The 9,452-nt window shown below is 41.0% G+C and overlaps 1 non-coding gene across 1 annotated transcript; it reads left to right on the top strand.

Moving 5' to 3' along the window:
• Window positions 1–293: 293 nt before the first annotated feature.
• Window positions 294–365, top strand: TRNAT-UGU (transfer RNA threonine (anticodon UGU)). Its single transcript has one exon. It is a non-coding gene; the product is annotated as a tRNA-Thr (tRNA).
• Window positions 366–9,452: the final 9,087 nt, after the last annotated feature.

Here is a 9,452-nt window from a genome sequence, read left to right as displayed (position 1 = left end):
TCACCACCATCACCATCACCACCACCATCACCATCACCATCACCACCACCATCACCACCACCACCACCACCATCACCACCACCATCACCATCACCACCATCACCACCATCACCACCACCACCACCACCATCACCACCACCATCACCACCATCACCACCACCATCACCACCACCATCACCACCATCACCACCATCACCACCACCATCACCACCACCAGCAGGAGCCAGGCCAGGTGTGGGTTGCATGATGAGTTATGGCCACTGGCCGCCCGCAGTGTTGCTGTGCCAACATGCGCCTCCTTAGCTCAGGGGCAGAGCACTGGTCTTGTAAACCAGGGGTCGTGAGTTCGATTCTCACAGGAGGCAACAATGTGGCTGCTGTTGTGATGATTATTGATGAGTAGAAGTGGTAGTGCAGCTGGCAACATACTACCTCAAATATCGATATAACAAAATGAAATACAATAATGGCGGACCAGATGACCCACCCACCCACCCGCCCACCCGCCCACCCGCGCTACCATCACAAATGTAAGGTTGAGTTGAGAGGAAGGAAATCAGGTCTTCTTCGTCTGTGGTTCTCAATGAAGATCAGGCGGCCTTTGTAGATCTATTACAACAAAACGTGTACGTCCATCTGTAGTACTCTGGGCTATAGTCTTATGACACACTACGACACACTCTAGTGAACAGTGTGACGATGCTGGCCAGTGTGTCCCCTCAGGTCACACTGGCAAGGGTTATATGGGAGTCCGTCAACACCCATTCAACAACGTGTTCAAATAACAGATCAGCTCTTACGTGTTCAAACATCCTGATTAACAGTAGCCCGTGGGAACAGTGAGCCCGTGGCAACATGCATCTAACTCTATGTAACTCACAGTAAAATGATAATAACAAATACCTAATGAAAAATTAATGAGAGTGTGCGTGAGTCTTACAATGATAAGACATCCATACACTTGCACTCACATTACCAAATAAGCCGCGATGATAATATTATTATTATGATCATATGATTAAAACAAAATTGTAGTTAATGACATAATATATTCCCAACGACAAAATTAACCATAGCAATATAGCTAGCAAGTAAATATAGCGAACTAGATAATGTAGTTAGGATGGCATTATATTGAAAATAACAATAGAGCCACCATGCCAATATCGTCACCATGACAATGTAGCTGTATTTTCAATGTTACTCTTATGTGAATATGGCTTTATTGTCAGTGTAGCTATAGTGTCATGGGGAACATATTTTCATAGTGGCAGTTGGGTAACATATTTTCATAGTGGCAGTTGGGGAACATATTTTCATAGTGGCAGTTGGGGAACATATTTTCATAGTGGCAGTATTGTCATTATGAACAAACCGTCATTTTGGTTATCTTTTCATTTTAGTTACATTGCTATGATGTATATATATCGTCACCTTAGCTATATTGGCAAGGTGATCTTTATCTATAGGTGATATATTGTCATTATTTAACTCTTGCATAATTTGTCATAATCGATATATCATCATGATAATCATATCATCATGTTGACAATATTGTCACAGCGACTATATTGTCATTATGACTATAATGTCATAGTGGCTATATTGCCATGATAACTATATTGCCATGGTGGCTGTATTGTCAGGTCACTATATTGCCATGATGGCTATTTTTCATTTTTGTTATATAACAAGGAGGTGACTGTCTTTTCATGTTGACAGTATTGTGTGAATAGCTATATTGTCGAGTAGTGGGTATATATATTTCTATTCTGGCGTTATATTATAATGATGGCAATAATAAGGTTTTGGAGATATAGTGTCTTGGCAGCTGAACTCTTATTGTAAATATTTTTTAATTTGAATATTACATCATGGTAGCTACATAGTCAAGGTTACTATATTTTCATGGTAGCTACATTGTCATGGTGAAGACATTGGCATGGTGGCTGTATTGTTATTTTCAATATAATGCCGTCCTGGCTACATCATCTTGGTCGCTATATCAACTTGATAGCTATATTGCTATGGTTAATTTTGTCGTTCGGGATATATTTTATTAGGTACAATATTGTTGTGATTATATGATCATGATAATAATATTTTCATGGCGGCTTATTTGGTATTGTAAGTGTAAGTGAATGAATATCATCTCATCATGTCACTTATATTGTCATGGTTTTTACACTGTGATATTGTTTATGTCAACCTGCTGATTATATAATCATGATTGGTGTATAATTATGGTAACTATATTGTAATGCCGTTTTATTTCATTGTGATAATTTTGTCATGTTGACTACAATCACATGACAGCTATAATGTTATGACTATATTATAATGATAAATACTGTCTGAGTCACTGTTCTTTCACAGAGATTATATTGTCCTGGAGTCTATATGTTTCCTATGATCCGAAAGCGACTATTCATTTACAGTATCTATACTGCCAGGTGGTTATATTGCATTTGTGAATATAAGTTGGATGTTTCTATATTTTTGCTTTGACTATATTATCATATCATCTATATGATCATGGTAACTTTATTGTTATAGTGAATACATTGTCGTCGTGACTATATTATCATAATGGCTAAATTGTCATAGCTAATATGTTGACCTGGGGGCTATATTTTCATGATATTTACAAAGTCATTGTAAGATTGGTATCAAAGTGACTCTAATGTGCTGGCGATTGATTTATAACGTGACATTATTGTCAAGATGGCTGTATTGTCATGGTGGCTATATTGTCGTTTGATGTATTTTCAATTTTACGCTTTTGTGAAGATAGCTTTACTGTCAGTGTAGCTATAGTGTCATGGAGAATATATATGCATAGTGGCAGTATTGTCATTATGAACATATTGTCATTTTGACTATCTTCTTATTTTCGTTACAGTACTATCGTGTATATATCGCCACCTTGGCTATATTAGCAATGTGATATTTTTTGTAGGTGCTATATTGTCATTTTTTAATCATGCATATTTTGTCATAAGTCATACATTATCATGATAAATATAATATTCTGGTGACTATATATTGGCCTTGGGACTATATTGTTATTATGACTATAATCTCATGTTGGATATTTTGCCAAGATAGCTATATTGTATTATTTACTCGTAAATCTCTAGGTTCTATAACCCAAAATATTTAGAGTAGATAGGGTAGAAACTGACGGAAGCCATTTCTAACATTCTTGCATAACCTGACCTCTCGCCTTCCCAAAACATATCCATCCCAGCTTGGATATTGTACTGCTGTGATCGTCAACTAATTTGAAAAGGATGACATTGAATGGAGAAATTACTGAGGTAATCACCAAAGATGATTAATGGTCTGAGAAACAAATTCAGAAAGCAGATTAGACGACTTAAATCCATTCAGCTTTAGGGAAAAGAAGTTTAAGAGATCCTATACAGGTATATGAAGTTATTGTAATGGCATCCCTTTAAGCTTGATATTTTTACTTCCTGTAACTAGTTCCAACAATTAAAACAATATTCAGCATTGTGATTTAAGTGACTGACTTTAGAATGCATTTGGATCTGTCAAAAATTGTATCTAGGAAATACTTCAACTTTCAACTGACACATTCTATATTTTTATTCATTTCATCTAAGTTTAATCACCTTTCTGTTACTGTTTACTATCAACAGTAGCCCGTCTACGTAGTTGGGGCTCTGAAGCAAAGGAAACTTTTTCTAGCCTAGGTTAGGGTAGCATCTAAACCAAACCTAAATGACCTTACCTTAGAAATATGTTCAGACAGTACCTTCTGAAAATATTTCTTAAGGTAAGGTCGCGGGGATTAGTTTAGGTGCTAACTAAACCTTGGCTAGAAAAAGTTTGCTTTAAAGCCACAACTACTTTAAAGGCCAGCTTTAAGTGGTGATAATGAAATTCATTTGCTCCAGTGTGCTCCTCCGTCTGTTTGTTTTATGTCCGTCTAAAGATGCATACGTTCAATTTTTGATGTAGATTGATTTCCTATCTTAGTTTCGTCTACGGAATTCTACATCTTCTGTTCAGCACACCATTGTGGTAATGAAGGGAAAGTCACCACATTTACAAGCCGAGTGCACGTAGGTTATCCCACCTCGTTAGAAAGAAAACTTACCTGTATTTGAATTAATGAACGGGAACAGAGAAGACAAAATTTTAAGACACATTTATTATACAACTATATAATTTATATTATATAAATTAACACATTTCCTGCACTTTCCATCACAAATTTGCTGAGGTCATAACCTTGTAGTTACCATTACCTTACAACCTTAAGGATGGTGGTCTACAACACCTCTAGATTGATGGAGAAAACGAAAAGTTTCGTTTTACTATTAAGACCACAGAAATGCGGTAATTCCACTTCACTACCACTAACTACTAGTTATTTTACTTGATTTTCACGGCTAAGATTTTCATCCTCTGAGCGAAGCCATACAATAATCGTCCTTATCTACTCTGAGCATTGGATAGCCTCCTGATGATCAAGATTGCTGTTTTGGTTGTCCGTTTCCCTTGTTACTGGTGCGCCTCACTGCACACCTTACATGAGTGCCTTCCACAGTATTAGGGACAGCTGCTGGGCCTCACTGTAGCTACTTCTGGGACGGTTGCCAATCTTCCTCGTATTCCCTCATGACCACAGCGCCAAACCGACTCCCGCCATCAGGCCGAAACACACAAACATTTCTGACAAAATTGAGACAACCGCTTTCGCGTCAGTTTTGACACCAAGTGAATTTATACGACAATTACGTTCAAGATGCTTGGTTTTTCGTTCATGGATTGAACAGAAGCAACCAACGATGGTTGCTACTGCCCAATCCATGAAGTCCCCCCCACCACGGAAAGGTAACCAAGCTTCGGGGGGGATGGGTGTTTACCCTGACGCCAACGGAGAAACTCAATACAATATTTTTATTATAACTTTCCTTAATCTTGAAAAATGAATCAATCAGAGGGAGCAATAGCCCCAGCCATATGAAGATTGGCTAACCGAGTCCTTGCGCAAAGTGATTTCTTTGAGGGTTGCTTTATGGAAGGCACGGTAGCGTCGGAAGAGTTTCATTTTTTCTTTGAAGACGAAGGAAATTATCCCCGTGAATTTATGTACTTTTTTTTTGGGGGGGGGGCGGGATAATGTTCCCATATTTTTTCTTTCTTTGTTTTTCAACGTCCCTACGTAGATATTATGCGTCATCCACTACTGGGAGAGAGCCAGACTTCCGCCAGACTAACGTTATCCTTGGCGAGGCCAAACTAAAGTTGTCTTGGTGTTGGTTCCTTAGTGATAACCCAAACACAAACACGAACATACCTCCAGTGTCCACTCTAGGACCGTGTTCTCCTGCAGCACCAACAGGAAGAAAGAACTCAGGTTCCTCACCAACTGAATCTTTTGGCACGGGGAGCGTGTGTCATCTCGACACGCCTTTTAACGCCCGTACGTGGTGCGGAGTGCAGTCGGTCTGTAACGTAGGGCATGTCATGTGTTATTGGTCCCAGTCGGTCTAGAACGCTGGGCCTGACATGTGTTGGGGGACCAAGTCGGTCTTGAATGGTGGGCCTGACATGTGTTGGGGGACCAAGTCGGTCTTGAATGGTGGGCCTGACAGGTCTTGAGACCTGCCATGTCTCCCTGAAGGTGGGCCTGACAAGTGTGGTGGGCTGCATTTCCTCATGGATGGTGGGTCTGGTAGGGAGTGTGGGCTGCAGTGCCACTTGAGTGGGCGAGGTCACTTGGTCAGCATCAGTGGGACGGTGAGGTTTCACTTTTGCACAGCGACCGTTGACGGAAAGTGGTGTCACGTCGGCAAGAAGTGCCTTCTTGTAGGAGGCATAGCAGGAGTACTGGATGACGGCAATCCCGCGGTGGTTCTCGTAGGTCGTGTAGGACTGCATGTCGAAGCGAACGATGTCGCCGAACTGCTTGAAGAATTCCCAGACGTTCGACCTTGAGATTTTGTATGGAACGTTGACGACCCTGATGGTATACCTCTGCAGGACGGTTTTGAGAACCCCTTGCAACTGCTCGTTGGTGGGCACGATGACATGTATGTCGTCATCATCGCAGCCCAACTCATCTATATGTGGGAGTCGGGTCTCGTGTGGTGGACGGTCCAGCAAATCATCCTCATCGTGGAAAGGCAGGTAGGCCTGGTCAAGGAGGGCGACCCAGAGCACCTGCTGCTGCTCGACCACCTCCACAACTGAGCTTTTTGCAAAAACTTCCATGTTGAAGATACTAAGATTACGTTGTGCACTTTACGAAGTAACCTCGGTTATCCTTGTACGTCCACAAATATAGTGAGTCTAAATTGATATGGAAAAATATAGTAAGGTACCTCCATGCTCTGATATCCTACATAGAAATAAAAGCATAGTCGACTTCATACAAACAAAAGCATGTCGACTTCGGCGATTTTGAATGCAGAGACCATCTAAAATATTGTAGGTGGGTTAATGGTTGTTACATGGTGACCAGGGGTACAGGTGGATGGGACAGACTGGATATAGTGAAGATCGATAGGTGGGACAGACAGGGTATAGTGAACATCCATAGATGGGACAGACTGGGTACAGTGAAGATTGATAGATGGGACAGACAGGGTATAGTGAATATCCATAGATGGGAGAGACAGGGTGTAGTGAAGATGCATACATGGGACTGACAGGGTACAGTGAAGATTCGTAGATGGGACAGACAGGGTATAGTGAAGATCCATAGATGGGACAGACAGGGTATAGTGAAGATTGATAGATGGGACAGGCTGGGTATAGTGAAGATCCATAGATGGGACAGATGGTATAGTGAAGATGTGTAGATGGGACACACATTATAATGAATTGATTGATGGGACAGACAGGGTATAGTGATGATCCATAGTTAGGATAGGCTGGGTGCTGGGTATAGCGAAGATCCATAGATGGGACAGAGGTTATAGTGAAGATGTGTAGACAGGACACACATTACAATGAATTGATTGATGGGACAGACAGGGTATAGTGAAGATTGATAGATGGGACAGGCTGGGTATAGTGAAGATCCATAGTTGGGAGAGAGGGCATAGTGAAGATGTGTAGATGGGACACACATTATAATGAATTGATTGATGGGACAGACAGGGTATAGTGAAGATCGATAGACGGGACAGACAGGGTATAGAGAAGATCCATAGATGGGACAGGCTGGGTATAATGAAGATCGATAGATAGGACAGACAAGGTATCGTGAAGATCGATAGATGGGACAGACAGGGTATAGTGAAGATCGATAGATGATGGCAGACAGGGTATAGTGAAGATCGATAGATGGGACAGACAGGGTATAGTGAAGATCGATAGATGGGGACAGACAGGGTATAATGAAAATAAATAGATGGGACAGATTGGTTATAGTGATCGATAGATGGGACAGACTGGTTATATTGGCGATCGATAGATGGAAATGTTGGCACAAACAAACAATGGCCAGGTTGTCCTGAGTAGCAGATCTCTGTTACTTGCAGGCCAGAACTTAATGATGGTGAGAGATAATGGTGTCTCCCTCTGTAGTGAACATGATATTGAGAGATAATGGTGTCTCCCTCTGTAATGAAAATGATGGTGAGAGATAATGGTGTCTCCCTCTGTAGTAAACATGATGGTGAGAGATAATGGTGTCTCCCTCAATAGTGAACATGACGGTGAGAGATAATGGTGTCTCTCTCTGCAGTGAACATGATGGTGAGAGATAATGGTGTCTCTCTCTGTAGTGAACATGACGGTGAGAGATAATGGTGTCTATGATTCGGTACTTAGAACTCACATGAGATTAATCAGATATATGATTATGAGCAGAAAAAAGATGTTATCTATGTGTGATATGTAAGAGGAGGAAAACTACTCCCACACATCACATTTTACACACATTTCCACAGGACAAAGAAAGGTAAGGGGTATTGTTGTGATGGAATTGGTAAGACATTCATAAATATAAACGTAGGATGGGATAAATCTAAGACAAGTAGATAACAAACAACCACATTTTTCTACAAACTCAACAAAGACAAAGGCGAATCTTTTAGATATCAAGAAGTACATACCATATTTCCCCAATACCTACAGTTTTGTAATTAAAGAAAAAAATATTCTTGAGCTTACTTAATGACGAGTCACGCTAGTTAACTTTGTTTTCAAGCTCATTATTGCTAGAGTATTTCCCATCATCTCTTATCTGCATAATCACTTCATCAGGATCATTAGGCTTACGTGGACCAATTACAGGATATGTATGTAAATATGTTGCTTTAATGTTAAAGAATGAAATATGTCCTGGTTGATATGGCATGATTGTTGATGAAACCGTGTAGTTGATTTGGTCCCTAACATTGTGTTTAATGTTACCTACATATGTTATTGCTCATAGTTGTCTCAAGTCGTCCGTACAATACTTCATCCTTGGGAAAAACATGAAAAGACAAGTTTTAGATTATTTTCTTCTTTTTTTAAACTGAAAATTCACTGTAAAGTTTTCGTCAACAAACAGCCAGACAGCGCAAGGGTAATTAGTACCACCAGCTGTTGACAACGCGCACAATTAAAGCAGTCATTGCTCACGCGAGATTACTCCTGCTTTCCTGTCTTTCTTATATAGTCTTTGTATCGCTACATACAAACACATACACACACACACACACACACACACACACACACACACACGCACACACACACACACACACACACACACACGCACACACACACACACACACAAACACACACACACATACACACACACCATCACTGATGTTATTATGTTTCCACTACAAGCTACATTACACTCTCCACAAGAGGTAATTCTGCCCAGTGAACACCCTCTACCGTATCCTGCCATCTTCACTATATTAATGTTTCATCTTCACAACACTAGTGCTTCAACTTCACTCTGTTAATCTATCATCTAGGATATTAAATCAATGAGGAAACGCTAGTCTACTATATTTTTGTGTGGCTTCACTATATTTTTGCAAGTGCTGGTCTATGAAAGTTTACTTCGTCAAGTAAATCACTCATCTCACCAGATCGCAGAAATGACTCACGTCCGCGCTGCCCATCAGTACCCTGGCAAGGAAACCTTCCTTGAATTTTTCGAGGCTCACATCCAGCAAACCGGGGCTGTTAAAGATTGTATAAGCCGAACTGAGCTATATTTGCGATACTGTGAATTCTGCGAAGGGTTCGGGTACGAGAAAGCTGCCGTCCTGAACGTCGGCAGAACACTGGGACGGTGGGGCATCAAGGCAGATCGCAGACTTGGAGGACGCAACGGCCGCCACCAGGAGTACGCCTACACCAGAATTGCCTGGTTGTCCGGCAGTGAGGGCCTGGCCCAGGGAGGAAAGCGGTGCCTTCCAGAATGCCAAAGGCCTTCCAGGAAGAGATCACGTCTGGATATCGAA

Source organism: Panulirus ornatus, chromosome 70, assembly GCF_036320965.1.
Source record: "Panulirus ornatus isolate Po-2019 chromosome 70, ASM3632096v1, whole genome shotgun sequence".
Taxonomy (NCBI): domain Eukaryota; kingdom Metazoa; phylum Arthropoda; class Malacostraca; order Decapoda; family Palinuridae; genus Panulirus; species Panulirus ornatus.
Note: the sequence above shows the minus strand (reverse complement) of the source record. Positions and strands in the feature narration are given on the sequence as shown.